Source organism: Schistocerca gregaria, chromosome 8 (genome assembly GCF_023897955.1).
Source record: "Schistocerca gregaria isolate iqSchGreg1 chromosome 8, iqSchGreg1.2, whole genome shotgun sequence".
In the NCBI taxonomy this organism is placed as follows: Eukaryota; Metazoa; Arthropoda; class Insecta; order Orthoptera; family Acrididae; genus Schistocerca; species Schistocerca gregaria.
The window spans coordinates 372,638,483-372,660,162 of record NC_064927.1 but is presented as its reverse complement, the minus strand read 5'-3'; positions in this window follow the sequence as shown (position 1 = coordinate 372,660,162).

Sequence of the window (21,680 nt, the reverse complement as noted above, 5' to 3'; positions counted from 1 at the left end):
AGAAAACAGGTGTTGACAGATATGAAAATTACCGAACTATCAGTTTAACAAGTCACGGCTGCAAAATACTAGCACGAATTCTTTACAGAAGAATGGAAAAACTAGTAGAAGCCGACCTCGGGGAAGATCAGTTTGGATTCTGTAGAAATATTGGAACACGTGAGGCAATACTGACCCTACGACTTATCATAGAAGCTAGATTAAGGAAAGGCAAACCTAAGTTTCTAGCATTTGTAGACTTAGAGAAAGCTTTTGACAATGTTGACTGGTATATTCTATTTCAAATTCTTAAGCTGTCAGGGGTAAAATACAGGGAGCAAAGGCTATTTACAATTTGTACAGAAACCAGATGGCTGTTATAAGAGTCGAGGGACATGAAAGGGAAGCAATGGTTGGGAAGGGAGTGACACAGTGTTGAAGCCTCTCCCCCTGATGTTATTCTATCTGTATGTTGAGCAAGCAGTGAGGGAAACAAAAGAAAAAATCTGAGTACGTATTAAAATCCACGGAGAAGAAATAAAAACTTTGAGGTTCGCCGATTACATTGTAATTCTGTCAGAGACAGCAAAGGACATGGAAGAGCAGTTGAACGGAATGTACAGTGTCATAAAAGGAAGATTTATGGACAAAAGCAAAGCGAGGATAATGGAATGTAGTCGAATTAAGTCGAGTGATGCTGAGGGAATTAGATTAGGAAATGAGACATTTAAAGTAGTAAAGGAGTTTTGCTATTGGGGGAGCAAAATGGTCGAAGTAGAGAGGATATAAAATGCAGACTGTCAATGGCAAGGAAAGCATTTCTGAAAAAGAGAAATTTGTTAAGAGTATAGTTTTAAGTGTCAGGAGGTCGTTTCTGAAAGTATATGTATGGAATGTAGCCGTGTATGGAAGTGAAACGTGGACGATAAATACTTTAGACAAGAAGAGAATAGAAGCTTTCGAAATGTGGTGCTACAGAAGAGTGCAGAAGATTATATCGTTCGATCACATAACTAATGAGGAAGTATTGAATAGGACTGGGGGAAGAGAAGTTTGTGGCACAACTTGACTTTAAGAAGGGATCGGTTGGCAGGACATGTTCTGAGGCATCAAGGGATCACTAGGTTAGTATTGGAGGGAAGCATGGAGGGTAAAAACCGTAGAGGGAGACCAAGAGATGAATACACTAAGCAGATTCAGAAGGATGTAGGTTGCAGTAGGTACTGGGAGATGAAGAAGCTTGCACAGGATAGAGTAGCATGGAGAGCTGCATCAAACCAGTCTCGGGAGTGAAGACCACAACAATTACAACAAGGACTTTGCAAAAACTGTCACAATGTCCTCGTAGAAAATCCGCCTCACTGACTGTAAAACAGATTTTTTACTGTCCATCCTCACTGCAATATTTTATTAAAATAACAGGTTTCATTCAACACGAAGCATCCTCAGATCTGCGCGTGTCGGCTACACGTGTAAATCATCCGCATAACATAAAATTTACATGCAACGTCGCAGAATAAAATGCTTATAATATGACGTGACATGTAAATTTTGGCGGAAGTTGCACGGTTTGCCGCGAGGTATTAGGTGAGCGGTCTCAGGCGCTCCAGTCATAGACTGTGCGGCTGGTCCCGGCGGAGGTTCGAGTCCTCCCTAGGGCATGGGTATGTGTGTTTGTTCTTAGGATAATTTAAGTTAAGTATTGTGTAAGCTTAGGGACTGATGACCTTAGCAGTTAAGTCTCATAAGATTTCACACACATTTGAACATTTGAACATTTTGCACGGTTTACTCCTGCAACAGACAATTAGATCTGAGGCTGATTCACGTTGGAACGAAACCTGTCATTTTTTTAAAAAAAATTATGATTTCAGAGACTGACAGTAAAGAATCGGTGGTAAGAACTATCGAAATCTCTCTCCTGGGTGAGGAAGTGGCTGCTTTATGAGTCGAGAAACGAATGAATGAATGACTTGTAAGCACGCCATATTGCTGTTAAACTAAGGCGAACGATGCTTTCTTTACTGCGAACAAGTTACTCGACGGTGTTATAGATTCCGCCCGGAAGTTTGTAATTTGCGTATCTTATTTGCAGTTCGGCAGTCCGTCCAGCTAAAATACATTCTGAAGCCGACTAATGTAGACTGAGTTATACTCACTGGCCAGATTGTCAAATTCAGGGTGGAGCGGTTCGAAGCACTGGTAAAGCAAATGCAGTAGATTTGTATTTATAACGAACGAGGTGCTGTTTCCTGGCAATATCCAATCATCCGTGAGAAAGACATAAAGTAATTTTCTCTGTGTCTTCATCTGCGTGTTAGTAATTCAAAAACATCAACATCTTACAAAACTGTCTTATTTGTCATTACGATATTCAAGAAGTTTTGGCCACAACTGTGAATGAAATTGAGAATCTGATAGATGTACTCAGCGACTGTAGTATCGATATAATCATATTTTTAGCAAGTCTGTTCTTGAGACCTCAGATGTTGGTCTTTTGAAGTGAGTAGCAGATAGTGCGCTAGACAATCTGGCTATGTACTCAGCTTGATAAGGATGTAAGCTAGCCATCCATGTGGTGGAGGCAGCATTATTTAAGAAGGATATGTACGAATATCTTTTGTAGAAAGAAAACGAGATTATGTTAGTAGAAGAATGTTAAACGGAAATAAATGTGTAATTTCTTATTGTTGGAGCGTTGTGTATGGCTGAAGTTTATTGTAGAACTATTATAATGCATCATATGGTTTTGTCTTACAATTGAAGCAAATGCCAATGTTTGTAATTTTGCACAGCAAAATTATTAAGAAACATTTTGCTAACTTCTCTAGGTGTATGAAATTTTTGAAAATGTGTGCTCTTGTTATGGCTTAACATAGCATATTTTAACGTGGAGCCTTTGTTCTCAATTATCAGTCATTACGTTTACTTCCTCATTTTTCATTCTTTACCTTTATGAATGTGTTACGCATTTACAGTTGTGTGCTGCAGAACCATTTTTACGAAACGTGTTAAGATACCGTCTTACACTGCACATCGCAAACACGGTAAATGAAATTTGATTTTCAACAGTTTCATCATTATCTTTAATAGCAACAAGTTGCAAAACAGACGAGCTTCCCGTGCGCACAGGTAAGTCAAGAAATTTATTTATTATCAAAATTCATGTCCACTGTAAGGTATAGTAATTGTCGGAACGTATTTGTGAAAATATCGTATCAGTGCAGAAGTTTTATAGCAGTACAAGGTTCCAGAAAACTACTATCTTGTAAGCTTTAAAGCAGTTTCCTCATACAGCCAGATGCGTTAAATTTTATGTTCATATGCTCTTTAAATAGAGTAAGAGTTCTGGTACAGTAATTATTTGCAAGGCTAATGATCAAGATCAGCTATAGAGCCAACGTTTAAATGTGAGTCACTTGTTTTGATGTCAAATAAAATGTGCAAATTTTATTGAAAACGGATTGTTTTCTCGCAGGCGAATTGTTTGATATACTGGCCACTCTGGAATTCGCATCCCGTCGCGTGAGCTTCACATATCTCCGGTCAAAATTTAATTGTATCAAGTTCTGTCACCCTGTAGAGAGGTTTACGTATTTCAGTACCAAAATAAGTTTCATATCAGTTTTTCAGATACCTGCCAGACAGATACAAACACGAGTTCAGAATTTTTCACAATATCATTTCAACATTCCAAGTATAATACCTACTACGTTTACAGACACATAATTTTCGGCGGATAGACGGCAAAGCAGGTGTCAGGTACTTCCTGCCCTATTTCGTCCTGGTGTCGACCGATAGAGAATTGCGATGACAAAAAAACGCAGCACAAAAAATAATTAATGTTAAGTAATTTTTGTAATATATTTGCCTAGGTACCATGTTTAAGTGATTATTTGCTGAACATTGCAAGATCACAGGTTAGAGTAAGCCCAAAATAATCCATCGCAAATGTGAAATTCTGGTACCTTAATAACCGGTGTAACTGCCAGAATGTTGACTGCAAGTACGGAAACGGGAATGCATTATATTGTACTGCTGCGGAATGTCGGTTTGTGGTATGGAGTTCCATGCCTGTTGCACTTGGTCGGTCAATGCAGGTACGGTTAATGCAGTTGGTGGATGACATTGGAGTTGTTACACGATGTCCCATATGTACTCAATTGGAGTACGCCAAGGAAACATGTCGACACTGTGCAGACTATGTTGCGTTACAACAGTTGTATGTGAGCGAGCGTTATCCTGTTGGGAAACATCCCCTGGAATGCTGTTCATGAATTGCAGCACAACTGGTCGAATCACCAGACTGACGCACAGATTTGCAGTAAGTTGCGTGGGATAACCACGAGAGTGAACCTGCTGTCGTACGCAATAGACGTAGGTCTAGTGTGTGTAACACGCAGACAACTTGGGTGCAGGTCCTAAAGTCCAATGAACTCTTACTTGACAGCATGACGCTTCCAATGGCGGGAGTTTGGGGTCGATGGAATGCACGCTACACGGCGTCTGTGTAGGAGATGTCCTTGAAGTAGACATTTGAAACCACTGTGTCACAGTGGTGCCAACTGCTGCTCACATAGCTGCTGCAGATGCAATACGTTGCACCAGAGCCACACGCCAAAGACGATGGTCTTCCCTCTAGGTACAGCCACGCGGTCGTCCGAATCCTGGTCTTCCTGAGACTGTACATTCTCGTGACCACCACCGCTTGCAATCATGTACAGTGGAATGTAGACTTTTTCCCTGTCGTTCTGCAGTAGCGCAGAAGAAAATTTAGATTATCGTACCCTACTACACGACCTCGTTCAAACTCAGTGAGATGTTGATAATGGCTTTTTTGTTACTATGAAGGCATTGTAGACTAACATCAATTCACCACGTCCACCCTCAAAGGTAACTAACGGTCGCGTTCGTTACAGCGCGTAACTAAAGCAAAATCTGATTTACATCGCCGTAGTGACTATACTACCGCCACTCTTATGCGACTAGCACGAAATGTTAATAGACTTTATCTTTTAGATGTGGAAACACGCCTACCAAATTTCATTTATGTCCCAAGACGCCTTCTTGGTGCTACGACACTTTCTCCGTCACTAGATTACGTCTCCATACGCGCCTTACACTGAACCTCATCACTGTCTCTAAGCAGTCTATTGTAATGATCCTGTGCAGCTTTACATTTTCATATGAGTAATATCGACAAACGACCTTAGGAATGCCTCTACAGTTCTTCGACCTATTCCTTCAACTCGACTCCAATCATTGGCATTACAGCTTCTTCCGATTTTAACTCATACGATTACACCAAATTGTCCTATACTCTTCCCAACCAACCCAAGTCTTCCATCCACCTTTCTTAACAAATCTAAAATTATTTTGGAAATTTTTATAACCATTCGTCGATGCTAAGTTCCCTTTTCGAATTAAATATGACTGGCCGCTATGGCCGGGCGGTTTTAGTCGCTTCAGTCTGGAACCGCGCTGCTGCTACGGTCGCAGGTTAGAATCCTGCCTCGGGCAGGATTACTTAGGTTTACAGAGACCTCGACACGTGCTCTAAACATTTCCGGAAGTCACTACGTATCCGGCATCCTACACTTTTTGAGTTTCGCAAGGGTGGTAATTCAACAGTTTCTACGAAAAACATCTGGGGTGTTATGCAAGTGCATTAGAAGTTCGCAAATGCCAAAGGTTGCTTTCTGAGTTCAAAATCGGTAATTTTGATGTTTGTGTCTCGTATCGATCACGAAGACCAACAACTTTAGACAATGCTATGTTAAGGGACGAAGTGGCAGCAAAGCCGTGACAGACAATTGAGTAACAGTCAGTCACTCTTAGCCAACAATGGTCGACCATACAAGAACATTTGCAGGAGAATCGTAAAGACATTCTAGGTGATCCATCGCAAGAAACCTATTGCTTCAGTGGTACAATACATAAGCATATTATGATAGCTTGGTGACTGTAGATGAAATATGCGTACTATACGATAACACAAAGCACAGTAGGTGATAATCCTCTCCTAATTAACCCCCAAGCTGCGCAGCTAAGTCAGGTTTACGCTCCAAAATGGCGCTTTTGTGTGTTTGGTGTAGTATTCACGGGTCTTTCGCTCCGAAGCGCTGAAACACGGACAAGAAGAACAATATCACGTGTTTGAATGCAATTATTTCAACATATTTATTATGTGTAACAACCAATATTCCCATTGATGGCAATAGACAATTTTAAAAACTATTCTATATTATTAAATGCCATTTCTGGCACTATTAATGCTTTAACAACAGTTATTATTTTCTCTTTATCTCTCAGGCACGTGTGTTTTACAGTGCTGGAAAAATATCCTTTGTAGAATTTTGGAAGCTCCCCCCTCCACCATCCCACAACACACACACACACACACACACACACACACACACACACACACACACTCACACACACACAAAGTACAGAGAGAGAGAGAGAGAGAGAGAGAGAGAGAGAGAGAGAGAGAGAGAGAGAGAGAGAGAATGAGCTCTTTAATGAATCCAGAAGCGGTGTACGGAGTTATAAAACTGAGTGTATTCTTCTAGGGTAATAATGTTGCTTTAAGATGTCACAGTTTCAGAACTGTGCAAACACACCACCAGATACGAGAAAACTTCAGTTTGTGACTACACAAACAGCTTTATTTTAAAAGTGGGTTCAGTAAAAATAAGGGTTACTGAAGCAGATGTGCTAGTAATAAAACCGGACTCACGGTGCACTTTAGAACTGAAATTACACCATGCTATTTCATACAGGATAAAATATAAGCCGTTTTACAGGTTTTATGGCATTTTGATGCGGACAACTTCTCTGCTGTTGCTTTGAACAAGCAAAGACAGCTAACAGATGGATCTGTATAAGGAAACTGTTGGCGAATACTTCCATTGATAGCGAATGGTTAAAAAAAGTTACAAAAGCAGTAAAGTGCATATTTGGTAATTTCAGAAGACCTTTCTGAAAATAAATAGCACTTAATGTGTTTCACAGGCGTATCGAGTATCAGTCCATTTGTGAGAAGGGAAAGAGATGGGTGGTGGAAGGGTCGGGGGTTTATAAGACTGTACAGGAGGAAGGCCACTGAAGAAGCAGACAGTAAAATGACTTGTAAGGAAAACATTGGGAATTCCTTTACGTATCTTAATTGCTCCTACAGTATAATGTCTAAATGTAACATGCTGGAAAGCGCAGCATGTTGAAAGAACATGCGTGATATGGGCTTCTGTCTTCGTGGAACTCGTATTTCCTTTACAAAATTAAAAGATATTAGTGACAAACATTGTTTATGTGCAATAAATACGTTTTCGTTCTCCCATAATATACAGAGCTCAACGTCTTCATTTGGGTTATTTTAGTTTGCTTCCACACTTGCTAAGTGTGATCAGTGTAAATAAATGAGAGCGAACGGCTGAACGGTCACAGTAAACGGCCCACTGTATGTTACTACGAAATGGAGTCGTATTACATATGTCTGAAAGAATTAACCCTGCTTAGAATATTCACGTAACTGAAAGATGAAGAAAGCCATAAAAGCCTTATGAAGTCGAAATAAGACCAATATTTTTGGCTCCAGATAGAAGTTTCCATTAGAAATAAAGAGAACACTGTTTTTTTTTAAATTTTACTTGTTAGTTCTTTCCCCATGTAGGTTACGAGCGCGGAGTGAATTTTCTTGTTGAACCTTACAACGCTGTTATATCCGAACAACACAGTAAGATCCAAAATGTTTAAATGATTTATTCACAAGGACACTGGTTCCCAATAGCGTTCCACAATCCATAGCAATTACACAAATCCAGGGAAGTCCAGTTCACATCCGAGATAGCCGAGACAGTATCGTAAGGTCCACAGCGTTCCTTGTATGTTCGATCATCAGTCACAATTACGAGCGAAGGCAAGCATAGGACTGGATGTACGATGCTGCTGCAGTGACCTACCTGAGGTGTTTGAAAAGTCCGTGCAAAAATAAAAACTACTTACATGTTTGGGGTAAACCTTTTTTATTTTTCCACATAGTCTCCTTCTAGACCTACACATTTCGTCCAACGCTGTTCTAATTAGTTGATTCCTTCCGAATAATAGGAATTGTCCAAATCTGCAGAATAGCTATTAGTTGCTGCAATGACCTCATGGTCAGAATAAAATCTTTATCGCCCCAGCCATTTCTCCCAATTGGGGAACAAACAGTAGCTCGAGGGAGCCAAGTCTGGAGAACAGGGAGGGGGGGGGGGGAGAATGTGAAACGAGTTGGAATCCTATCTCAGCCGCGCGGGATTAGCCGAGCGGTCTTAGGCGCTGCAGTGACGGACTGTGCGGCTGGTCCCGGCGAAGGTTCGAGTCCTCCCTCGGGCATGGGTGTGTGTGTCTATCCTTAGGATAATTTAGGTTAAGTAGTATGTAAGCTTGGCAGTAACAGTTTTACCCATTTCCAGATAGACGATAAGGATTATCGATCTCGTATCCCAAAAGACAGTCGACATAACCTTTCAGGCCGAGCGAATGGTCTTCGCCCTTTTTGGTGCAGATTCTCCCTTGGTAATCCATTGTTTAGATTTTTGTTTGGTCTCAGGAATATAGTCATGTATCCGTGTTTCATCCACAGTGAAGAAACGACGCTTAAAGTCCTACGGATTCTTCCTGAACAGCTGCAAACCATCCTTGCAACACTTCAGTCAGGCGTGAGCAGTCATGTGGCCCCATCTTTCGGATAGCTTTTTCATGTCCAAATGTTTATGCAAAATATTATGTACCCGTTCATTCGAGATGCCCACGGCGCTAGCACTCTCACGCACGCTAACTCTTCTGTCATCCATCACCATATCACGCATTTTATCAATGATTTCTGGAGTCGTAACCTCCACAGGCCGTCCAGAACGTTCAGCATCACTTGTGCCCATGTGGCCACTCCAATAATTTTAAAACCACTTACAAACTGTTCTAATCGAAGGTGCAGAGCCACCGTAATGTTTATTAAGCTTCTTTTTAGTCTCCTAAGGCGTTTTGCCTTTCATAAGGTAATGTTTAATCGCCACACTTAATTCTTTTTAGTCCATTTTTTGACAATCAGTCGACTTCCTTGTTTCACACGAATGTCAAACACAAAGAAATAGACCAATATGACTTAAACTTGGTGCGCGTTCTTTCCAAACATGCTACTAACTAAACATGACCTCGCTTGGTGCCATCACTCGGACTTTGCACAGACGTTTCAAACGCCCCTCGTATGTACCGTCTTGGTTGTTAGGGAGTACGGCGTGTGGTGGTGCCAGGGGCCGAGTGGAGACTCGCTTCCATCTCGCGACACCGGCGCCTCTAGTGGTCATCTCGAAATGGTCTTCGCGGCCGGTCGGCGAATCTGTATGCCCCGTTCACTTGTCTTACCTTTGCAGCTGCGCGACTGACCTCGCTTTGCGCGTGTTGACGTCCGCTGCTGTCGACCGGTGGCTGAGTGATGGCGAATACCACAAACGTAATGCCATAAAATGGGAATTTGGTTCGTATTCTGTGAGATAGAATCTACACTCCTGGAAATTGAAATAAGAACACCGTGAATTCATTGTCCCAGGAAGGGGAAACTTTATTGACACATTCCTGGGGTCAGATACATCACATGATCACACTGACAGAACCACAGGCACATAGACACAGGCAATAGAGCATGCACAATGTCGGCACTAGTACAGTGTATATCCACCTTTCGCAGCAATTGAGGCTGCTATTCTCCCATGGAGACGATCGTAGAGATGCTGGATGTAGTCCTGTGGAACGGCTTGCCATGCCATTTCAACCTGGCGCCTCAGTTGGACCAGCGTTCGTGCTGGACGTGCAGACCGCGTGAGACGACGCTTCATCCAGTCCCAAACATGCTCAATGGGGGACAGATCCAGAGATCTTGCTGGCCAGGGTAGTTGACTTACACCTTCTAGAGCACGTTGGGTGGCACGGGATACATGCGGACGTGCATTGTCCTGTTGGAACAGCAAGTTCCCTTGCCGGTCTAGGAATGGTAGAACGATGGGTTCGATGACGGTTTGCATGTACCGTGCACTATTCAGTGTCCCCTCGACGATCACCAGAGGTGTACGGCCAGTGTAGGAGATCGCTCCCCACACCATGATGCCGGGTGTTGGCCCTGTGTGCCTCGGTCGTATGCAGTCCTGATTGTGGCGCTTACCTGCACGGCGCCAAACACGCGTACGACCATCATTGGCACCAAGGCAGAACCGACTCTCATCGCTGAAGACGACACGTCTCCGTTCGTCCCTCCATTCACGCCTGTCGCGACACCACTGGAGGCGAGCTGCACGATGTTGGGGCGTGAGCGGAAGACGGCCTAACGGTGTGCGGGACCGTAGCCCAGCTTCATGGAGACGGTTGCGAATGGTCCTCGCCGATACCCCAGGAGCAACAGTGTCCCTAATTTGCTGGGAAGTGGCGGTGCGGTCCCCTACGGCACTGCGTAGGATCCTACGGTCTTGGCGTGCATCCGTGCGTCGCTGCGGTCCGGTCCCAGGTCAACGGGCACGTGCACCTTCCGCCGACCACTGGCGACAACATCGATGTACTGTGGAGACCTCACGCCCCACGTGTTGAGCAATTCGGCGGTACGTCCACCCGGTCTCCCGCATGCCCACTATACGCCCTCGCTCGAAGTCCGTCAACTGCACATACGGTTCACGTCCACGCTGTCGCGGCATGCTACCAGTGTTAAAGACTGCGATGGAGCTCCGTATGCCACGGCAAACTGGCTGACACTGACGGCGGCGGTGCACAAATGCTGCGCAGCTAGCGCCATTCGACGGCCAACACCGCGGTTCCTGGTGTGTCCGCTGTGCCCTGCGTGTGATCATTGCTTGTACAGCCCTCTCGCAGTGTCCGGAGCAAGTATGGTGGTCTGACACACCGGTGTCAATGTGTTCTTTTTTCCATTTCCAGGAGTGTATATACGCCTTGAAGCAAATTACACACAGGTCACAGTGTTAACACAATATTAACAGCGTTTCACGTGTCTTGAAATGTCGTTTAAGTTCATGGTTGCTGTTCTGACACTCAGGGAATGTTAGTCATAGAGCAGCACAACATCTACCTAGATTAACTGCTCGCAAAAGGATTTATAATTGCTCCTAGGATTAACTACACAACGAAATATAATCATATCAGCAAGACAAGTGGGATGACCACATAAAACGTCCGTCCCTGGTAGGTGAGTAGTCAGCGCGACGGAATTTCGTACCTAATGGCCCAGGTTCAATTCCTGGCTGGGTCGGAGATTTTCTCCACTCACGTACTAGGTGTTGTGTTGTTCTTATCATCATCATTTCATTCCCATCAACACGAAAATCGCCGAAGTGGCGTCAAATCGAAAGAACTGCACCAGGCGAATAGTCTAACCGATGGGAGACCCTAGCCACACGACATTTCCATTATCACATAAAACGAAATAGTACACCATAAGCGGAACGACCACACAAACACAAAACTCACTCTCTCTCTCTCTCTCTCTCTCTCTCTCTCTCTCTCTCTCTCTCTCTCTCCCTCTCTCTTTCCAAGCATTTATCCCGACTTGCCGGGTCTGCTGTTATGGTTAACCGGATGTGGCGTGTTGAAGTTTAAGGGTTGGCCGGATGCCCCTCCTGTCGCAACCCTGTACTCCCCCTGAGACGGAATGCTGGTGCCCCAACTGTCCGCATCTAGTGTAACCTATGGCATAGCGTGAACGTGTTGTAAATGTCTATGAGTCATGTAACTGAGGAGGAACGTGGGGACCAGCCCGTTATTCACCTATCAGAATGCGGAAAACCCCCTAAAAAACACATCCAGGCTGGCCACCACAAAGGCCCTCGTCGTTAGTCCGCCGAACGGATTCGATCCGTGGCCAGCGCGCCTACCCAAGTCCAGGGAGCAGCGCGTTTGCGCTCTCGGCTACCCTGGCGGGTAACGACCACACCAAACTAATCACCAGTCCAATTAGACATTACAGTCACAAAGTTTTTTGTAGTTCTGATTCTTTGATATTTTTTTAGTACCAGTAGGATAATGAGAATCCAATTTCGCAGCTTCGAAATGCCTGTGCTTCCTGAGTAACTATATAAAAAACTGAAATTTTCGTAAATTTTTTGTTTTTGTATTATAATTCATAAACAATACGTTTCTGATATTAACCGTTATTACCATTCTAAAGAACATTAATTTTTGCAACAATTTAAGTCAAATCGCATCTCTAAACGTCTATTAGTTTCAGCTTAGAAAGTTAGACTTTTTCCAAAAATTAAGAATTTGAGTTTCCCACTAGTTTCGGACTGGATATCGGCATAACAGTTCTTCCTAAGAGGTACGTCGTAACTACTGAAGTTGTAGCAAAGTTTATTGGCTTTCATTTAAACTCGAAATAAAGACGCCAGATCTGATGTTAAAAGGGTATTTTCGTAATCTAGCGTTTAATACGGTTTGACGAAAGTGATGTGCGATGTGTGTCCTTTTCCCGAAAATGTGAGAACATGTTTTTCTGTGTCTGGGCGGTGTGAAATATTTGTTTCTCACAGCACTGAACCAAAACGCTCTACGATTTGTACTGATACGAAGTCTAAAGTCAAATTACACAAGTAAAACCACTTTAGTAAAAGCAACTAACACAGGAAGAAATCATATATGTAATAGAAAATATCGCATGATCGAGTCAACTTACGAGTGAAATATGTTTCATTTACACTTTAGACCGAATTCAGAACGATTATTATACCTGTAAATGATGCAAGCAGGCATATTGTATTAGACCACACTCACTAGAAGCTAATGTTTGGTCCTAAAAGCAAGGCGGACGTCGGCTTCAACTTTGTAACGACGTGACTCCCCTTATTACTCCTCCATAGAAGGTACCATGAAATATACGATAACCGATATACGTAGTATTTACAAAACATGCAAAAATAACTTGGGCACCTCCGGCACCTCGCTCAGCTTAGCTCACCAAGGGACTTCTTTGTGTGTTGTGCCTTGCTCGGTACTCATTCCACGTACTGAAAACATAAAGGTAAGTGCCAATCTGAAGATGCCAGAATCAAGCGAAGCACATTATTGGTAAACAAATAATAATTACAATCCTACAACCAAGACTCTTTGTTTCTTCATCATATATTACTGGCTGCAGTACCTTTAGCCGCTATATGTTGGAAATAGAAATTGTTCGCTTTGTACGGAAAACTGCTTTATCTAAATGATGGTTAAAAACTTCGTACGGCATAAAGAACTCGTTCGGGACGGACAACAGTACAGGCGAAAAGCAAAGCGGTGCAGACGATTCGGAAAAAAATAAAAACGAAAATATTGAGGCATGTTGCAGCCTATGCGGCCCCACAAAAATACTAACTTGGCAAACCTGCGCTTTCTTTCACTCTTTCACACGTTTCACGTTGTCTCACATGTTATTGTAGATTCCATCATACCCACCTCCCCTCCCCGCTTCCACCACATACACATGCAAAAGCATCAACCGACGGTGCTCCATGTTCCAACTGCGTGCACTCGTTTGCAATACAGCCTTTCCGGAATCTGTAACCTGTTTTCTCTTTATCTGAAGTTTACGTTCACAGTCAACACTATTTCAGAGAGAACTTACGGTCTATTTCACCTCTCTTTATTGTGGTTTGGCTCTCCACGTGAGAAAAGAACCGAGCTGTTGGCAACAAACATTTTATTTGTTTATTCGCTTTGCGTTTTTCTGCTGTGTGAGCATGATCGTCGAAAGCCTACAGGAGCATGCAGTTTGTTTGCTTCCAGAATTTGATTACTCTGTCTGCTGTCGGAAGCCACTGCGTTTCTTTGATGAAAGCACAGGTACACGGGCACATATTTCATTTTGTGCTGTTACTCCCCCCTCACTTACTCGGTTATATTTTCTTCTTCTTCTTCTCTCTCTCTCTCTCTCTTTCCGTGTATATATATATATATATATATATATATATATATATATATATATATGTGTGTGTGTGTGTGTGTGTGTGAGCGCGTTTTACATGTGTTGACAATGACTGGCGATTATATAGGTTGAGTCACCTAACATTACCACTGGAAACACCTTCCAAACCACAGCAAACACTAAATAACCAATTCCGCAGACCGAAAGTGAGGACACGGGCTATTGTACTTGGTTAATACAAACCATTGAGAAATGCACGGAAGTCTGATTTTCAACACACATTTTTTTTAAAACGGAAACTTGTTATTTTTAGCACAACTGAAAATAGAAACAAATGCCGTTTGTTACATTTTATGGTAAAATGTTAAGTACCTCCAGCATAATTTGTAACGCATGGTCCACGCTTGAAACCTCAGACGGTCAGTCTCGTGTTGTAACAAACATGATCTGAAGGGGTGTGTTAACGAAGACTACGATGTTTACGTGTTTGGCAGTCTCCGTGTTGCTGAATTAGTCCTTGTACTCAGGATAACTGTAGTTCACTGCGTTACCGGACGTCTGTGATAGTGCACTGTACACAAGTAAGAACAGAAAATTACCAACAACAAGAACTTGAAAGATCGCAAGTACAACAGTGTGAACAGTGTTGTACGAGGGTTACCCCAAAAGTAAGGTCTCCTATTTTTTTATAAGTACATAGACCAGTTTATTTCTACAATGGTTTGCATCAGTTTACAGCTTGAACCTTTAGCTATTTTTCGACATATCACCATTTCTGTCGATGCTTTATTGTAGACGCTGTGGCAGTTTTTGTATGCCTATATCATACCAGCTAGCTGCCATGCTGCTCAGAAAGTTATGAAACTCTTCTTTCACCTCGTCGTCGGAGCTGAATCGTTTTCCGGCCAGATGTTCTTTTAACCTAGGGAACAGGTGATAGTCACTGGGCGCCAAGTCAGGACTATAGGGTGGATGGGTGATCACGTTCCACTGAAAATGTAGCAGCAGAGCAACGGTTTGCCGAACGATATGTGGGCGAGCGTTGTTATGAAGAATGTGTACGCCCTTGCTCAACATTCCTCTTCTCCGGTTCTGAATTGCCCGTTTGAGTTTCTTCAGAGTCTCACAGTACCTGTCAGCGTTAATTGTGGTCGCAGTGAGCATAAAGTCGACCAACAGTATGTCCTTTCCGATCCCAAAAAACAGTTGTCATGGCTTTACCGGCAGACTGTGTTTGTTTGAATTTCCGCGGCTTTGGCGAAGAAGGATGCCGCCACTGGTGTGATTGTTGCTTGATATCAGGTGTAAAGTGGTATTCCCAGGTTTCGTCATCCGTGACAACTGAGTCCAGAAAGCTGTCCTGTTCGGCTGCAAGGCGGTGAAGAAATGCGCGTGAAGCATCAACTCGTTGCCCCATGTGGTCCTCCCTCAGCATGCGTGGCACCCAACTTGTGCCCACCTTCCGGTAGTTCAATGTTTACGTTAAAATTATGTGGGCAGTGCTTCGAGAAACCTCAGGAACCAACGTGCAGAGATCATCCAGGGTGATCCGCCGATCTTCACGCATGCTTTCCTCAACCTTCAACACTGTCTCCTCAGAAATTGTCGGTATCCCTCTCCTTTGTTCGTCGTGAAGTTCGGTCCGACCAGCTGTAAACTCTCTACACCACTTGCGAAAATTTTTGACATCCATGCACGAGCCACCATACACTTCCGTCAATTGGCGATGGATCTCAATCGCCGCAGTGCCCTTTGCGTTCAATAACCGAATAACTGCGAGCGATTCGCACTTGGCGGTAACATCCAACGGGAGCTCCAATCTCAACAACAGCCAAGCCAAGACTGAGCGCCTCAGCGCGGCGTGCGCAAGTTTACACACAGCGCGTGAAGAACTCTTCATAACAGTGTGACCAACTGCCACACAAACAGAGTTCTGTACTTATAAAAAAATAGACCATTCTTTTGGGATTACCCTAGTAGGAACTGTGAAATTGATTTATTCTAACTCTGGAAAGGCAGAGATGATACTCATCTATAGCGACTATAGACAAAAAGCAGCTGCAGCCTGCAGGTTGTATTCAGAAAGGTACCCCGACAGGGATCATCCAACGCGCCCCACATTCGAAAACATATACAAACAATCGTGTGCAACAGGTACGGTCGTAAAATGCAAACGGCTCCGTAACAAACTCATCACTGGAGAAGTAGGTGAAGTTGGTGTGTTGGCTGTTATGGCCGTGAACCCACACGTGAGTTCACGTGATATGGCTAGAGGCAGTGCCATGAGTCAAAGTAGTGTAATGTACATACTTCATTGTCACAAATTTCACCGTTATCATGTGTTGCTGCATCAGCAATTACGAGCACGTGGAGATGACTTTAATAATCGAATGAATTTCTATCAATGGGCGCTAACAGAGAATTCGTTGTAGTTCTATCTGTTTACCGATGAAGCAGGTTTCACAAACCACGGTGTAGTGAATTTATGAGACATGCATTACTAGCCCGTGGACTAACCTTGCTGGCTTCGACAAGTAGAGCGATAGCGACCGTTTAATGTAAATGTATGATGCGTATTAATAAGGTGACGATCTCATTGGTCCTCACTTCATTGAAGGCACCCAAACAGCTGCAAAATACATCGAGTTTCTACAAAATGATCTGCGAACATTGTTAGAAAATGTCCCGCAGGAAACGCGTAGACGTATGTAGTAGTATCAACATGATGGTGCTCCTGCACTTGCTGCATGAACACTAGGCTGACCCTTGACAGAATGTTCGACGGGCGTTTCATAGGACATGGAGGACGCAGAAATTATTCAGCCCGTTCTCCTGATCTTACACTTTTAGACCTCTTTCTGTGGGTTCGTTAAAGGAGAACATGTACCGTGACGTGCCGAGAGCCCCAGAGGATAAGAAACCCAGATGTACTGCGTCGTGTAAGACATTCATTACGCGTTGGTCGAAACTGTGTGGAGCAAATGACGCGCACCATTTTGAACATTTATAGGCTTGAAACGTCAGGACACACTCTTTTACATTCTGTAATTGAAAACAAAAACACAAATATGTAAGTTTAACTAAATTCTCGTGTTAATGCACATTTTCTTCTAACAAATCAGTACCGTACAGTATTCTTGAGAGGAAAAGACTAAAAAAAGAGTATGTGCACATGACGTGCTGTTCAAGTCTTTTCTGTACCTACGTTACATCACTGTTCTTTTTGTATCCCTAATTAATTCGGTTCTCTCCGATACACACGATTGAACTGCTGAGGAGTTACTCAAGCGTCGACATTACGTTACAGATTACTCTCGATGTAATTAACATTTTACAATGTAAGAAAAGGAGTTGATTAAGTATTTTTTCTAGTTTCAGTTGTGTTAAAAATAATAACAGATTTCCATTAAAAAAATAAGTATCTGTTGAAAATCATACTTACGTGCATTTCTCAATAGTTTGTATTAATCTAAAACACCAGCCTCTGTCTTCACTTTCGGTCAGCGGAACTGATTGTTTCGTGTCTGCTGAGGTCTGAGAGGTGTTTCCAGTGGTAATGTTATGTTATTCACCCTTGAGTTGGGTTGGGTTGTTTGGGGAAGGAGACCAGTCAGCGGGGCCAGCGGTCTCATCGGATTAGGGAAGGACGGTGAAGGAAGCCGGCCGTGCCCTTTGACAGGAACCATCCCGACATTTGCCTGGAGCGATTTAGGGAAATCACGGAAAACCTAAATCAGGATGGCCGGACGCGGGGTTGAACCGTCGTCCTCCCGAATGCGAGGTTATTCACCCTTTATAACCCTAATTTGTACTCAGGTCGCTCTGACATGTACAAAGTTGTATCGCAGGAAACCTCCTGTAGGTAACTCTTGTTCTGAGTCACCAGTCTTCTATCCGATTCGATGCAACCAACCACAAAGTCTTCTCCCGCGCAAACCACTTCATCTCAGAGTACCACTTGCACACAGCGTCCTCAGTTACACGGTTCTCTCACGTTAACATGACCACCACGTATGTTTGGCATCAACGTCAACAGCCACTCACTAAACAGCAATTGGCAGCACTAGCAGTGTCGTAGGAACGTGGAAAACAGTCCAGTCGTTGCGGTAATACAGTGCTGCGCTAGTGTTAGTATTAGTCGTAGCGAAGGGGAATTTTGTTAATAATTCAGTAAAGGCGCGGTTGGGGCTGCTGGCAGTGTGCGGTAGTAGTCGGCAGCCAGTAGGCCAGGCAGGGTAAACATGGAGTGGACCTGCAGCGGCTTATTGCATGTACGATTTGTTTGGAGTGGAGCTACAGCGAGGCAGGGAACTGCAGCGTTGCTTCAAGTAAAAAAAAAAAAAATTGGTTCAAATGGATCTGCGCGCTATGGGACTTAACAGCTGAAGTCATCAGTCCCCTAGAACTTAGAACTACTGAAACATAACTAACCTAAGGACATCACACACATCCATGCCCGGGGCAGGATTCGAACCTGCGACCGTAGCGGTTGCGTGGTTCCAGACTGAAGCGCCTAGAACCGCTCGGCCACATCGGCCGGCAGCCTCAAGTTATTGTGATGTATGAGGCGAGGCAGTAGGCTAGAGCCAGAAGTGGTGATGTGTAAGTGGCTGATGTATGGGAATTTGCCCCTGTCTCTCTCTGACACTACGTCAAAGCAGTATAAATAGTCATACTTCCAGCTTGAGGGGGTGTGCCTAGCCAGTCGAGAGTCGGGTTTGAGCTGTGCTGGTCTGTGCTTATATGGGACAGTCTGGTAGTAATGTTATTCTGTGTAAACCTGTACTTTGTTAGTATGTACTTGTTTGGGCTGTATTCCGCCTCCGGGGACATAACACCGTGGGTGGACGGAACGGCAGCTGGGTACTTGGAGATTGCATGGTCTGCCTAAAGGAGGACAGTGACAGCGGTTTGCAGTGGGTCCCGGATGGGCCATGTTCACTTCCCACCTGGCTTGCCAGGGTCTGGGTGAGGCATACACCGTGTGAGGCGCAGCAGCAGTGGAGACAGCGGCGGGTGTTGCCATCCATCAAGCACCATTAGCGCCAAGTTGCGGCACCGCATCCAGTAGGGCTCGGGTTCGAGTCTGGTCTTGTCCTGGGAGCAGCGGCGGCCCGAAGGTCACGGGTGACCAGTACAGCCACCTTCATCCCATGGTCTGACAGATCAGGCCAAATGGGGCAGAGGGTGGTGGTGACCAGGGACTGTAACAGTCCGGAATCATGGGCAGTAGAGCGGCACCTGTCCCTACGCCTCAGCTGGTGGTGACTAGGCGAGTGAAGCTGACTTCCATCGTTGGGCGGCCTTGATGATCGCAGCAGCCGTGTCGGCAGTCCAGGATTGCTAAGATGGCCGGACTCACGGAACAGCGTTCGGGTGGCACACCAACATTTTCTTCTGCAAAATTAGCTGAATCAAGGAATACTTCCGAATACCGCTGTATCACTCTGCACTGCTCCTTGACGCTATTGAACTTGCTCGGCCTCTTGACGAAATATGTCGCGGTGTGTCCCGGCTTCAGCTCGGCCATCTGGAGTCCTTGTTTTTGACCATCGATGGGCTGCAACAGCAGAATCGGTGGTTTTGTGTGACTTCCAAATCAGCATGATCTTTGGCTTTGGGGCCAAATGTGGAAGCATTTTCGAAATGGTTAAGTTTCCAAACTTTTCTTGTGTGCTAAAACACGTTGTGCTTGGCAAAATGCCGCTACCCATAACCGACACCAAGGTAACTGTCGTGCACTATGAGCCATAGATGACAAGGGTGAACGGCGGCTGTGGAGATGTGTACAGACGAATAGACTTGTAACTGTTGAGCAAGCACCCAGATGACCCAAGGGGCTGCCAACAGTGTTTCTTCAGCGACGACTCAGGAAATGTTGCTGCGTAAGGGCTTCTGCAGCAGGAGTCTGGTTCATGTACCCAAGCTGACAGCTGTTCGCGGGAAACGAAGGCAGGGTTTCACTCCAGTAATGCAAATGGACGTCCACTGTCGTCCTTTCAGATGAAGCACGTTTAATGCTCCATTGGGCACGTGGCCGTTGTCATGTACAGAGTGAAACATCTGAAAGCAAAGGGTACAGGCCAGAGGAGTGAGCACTATGGTCTCAAGAACGTTTTGTGGCAATCGCTGGGTGACATCTTTCTGGAAGGTGCAATGGATCAACACGACAACTACATGCAGTTTGTCTTTCCTCGGCTTGATCGCAGCCAGCAGTAGTTCTGCAACATGTCAAACAGCTCACAGTGTACGTGAGTGGTTCAAAGAGCTCCAAAAGCATTTACCGTACTTCCCTGGCCACCAAGTCCTTCGGATTTGAACCCCGTCGAGATTCTATGGAACCACCTCGATGAGCTGTTTGCGTCATGGATCCTCAGCCGAGAACTGAGAGCAGCTAGCCACAGAACTGGAGTCGGTATGGCTCTACACCCCTGACAATAACTTTCAGAACCTCAGAGATTCTCTTCCTACAAATCCTCCCTCCGAAAGGTGGTTATTCTGGCTTTTGACAGGTAGTCACATTAATCAGTGTATTTCTGAATGTATTCCAATCTCTGTATTCCTCAACAATTTCCACCTACCGCTCTCTCTTGGTGCATGGAGGTTATTCCCTCATGTCGTAACACCTTCTTCTTGTATTGTTTATCATATGATTCGTTTTGCATCGATATTGCGGGGAACCTCCTTATCCCATAACAGTGCACCTGACTTGCAAAGTACTTTCGTAGCAACACACCTCGAAATCTTCGGCTCTCTTCTGGTCCGTTTTCCCCACAGTACATGTTTAACTATCATACAGTGCTGTGCTTCAGTACAATCTCAGAAATTTATTCCTCAGATTAAGTCCTATGTTTGACAAATCCAACTTAGCTTGGGCAGGAATGCTCTCTTTTCTGTGCTACACTGTTTTATACACCCTCCTTGTTAGAATAATTTCCTAACTTCGTCTACTTGGTAATCGCGAATTCTGATGTTATGTTTCCCGTTATTTTTGTTTGTGCTTTTTTTCATTACTTTCATCTTTTTCCCGGTTTGTGCTCAATCCATACTGCTGTAGTCACTCGACCGTTACTTCCATCAATAGATATGCTTCTCCTTCACATAGGATAGCCGTGTCATCAGCGAATATTATTTTTTATATCCTTTCACTCTGAAATTTAATCCAAATTTTAATCCGAGCACTTCGTTCTTGGTCTTCCTCTCTTATTGTTCCCTCTTGGCTCATGTACACATTATACAGGGTGAGTCACCTAACGTTACCGCTGGATATATTTCGTAAGCCACATCAAATACTGACGAACCGATTTCACAGACCGAACGTGAGGAGAGGGGCTAGTGTAATTGTTTAATACAAACCATACAAAAATGCACGGAAGTATGCTTTTTAACACCTGCGTTTTTTTAAATGGAACCACGTTAGTTTTGATAGCACATCTGAACATATAAACAAATACGTAATCAGTGCCGTTTGTTGCATTGTAAAATATTAATTACATCCGGAGACATTGTAACCTAAAGTTGACGCTTGAGTACCATTCCTCCGCTCTTCGATCGTGTGTATCGGAGAGCACTGCAACATACATCGCGTTTCTACAGAATGATCTGCCAACGTTGCTCGAAAATGTCCCACTGGAAACGCGTCGACGTATGTGGTATCAGCATGATGGTGCACCTGCACATTCCGCAATTAACACTAGGCTGACCCTTGACAGGATGTTCGACGGGCGTTTCATAGGACGTGGAGGACGCAGAAATTGGCGAG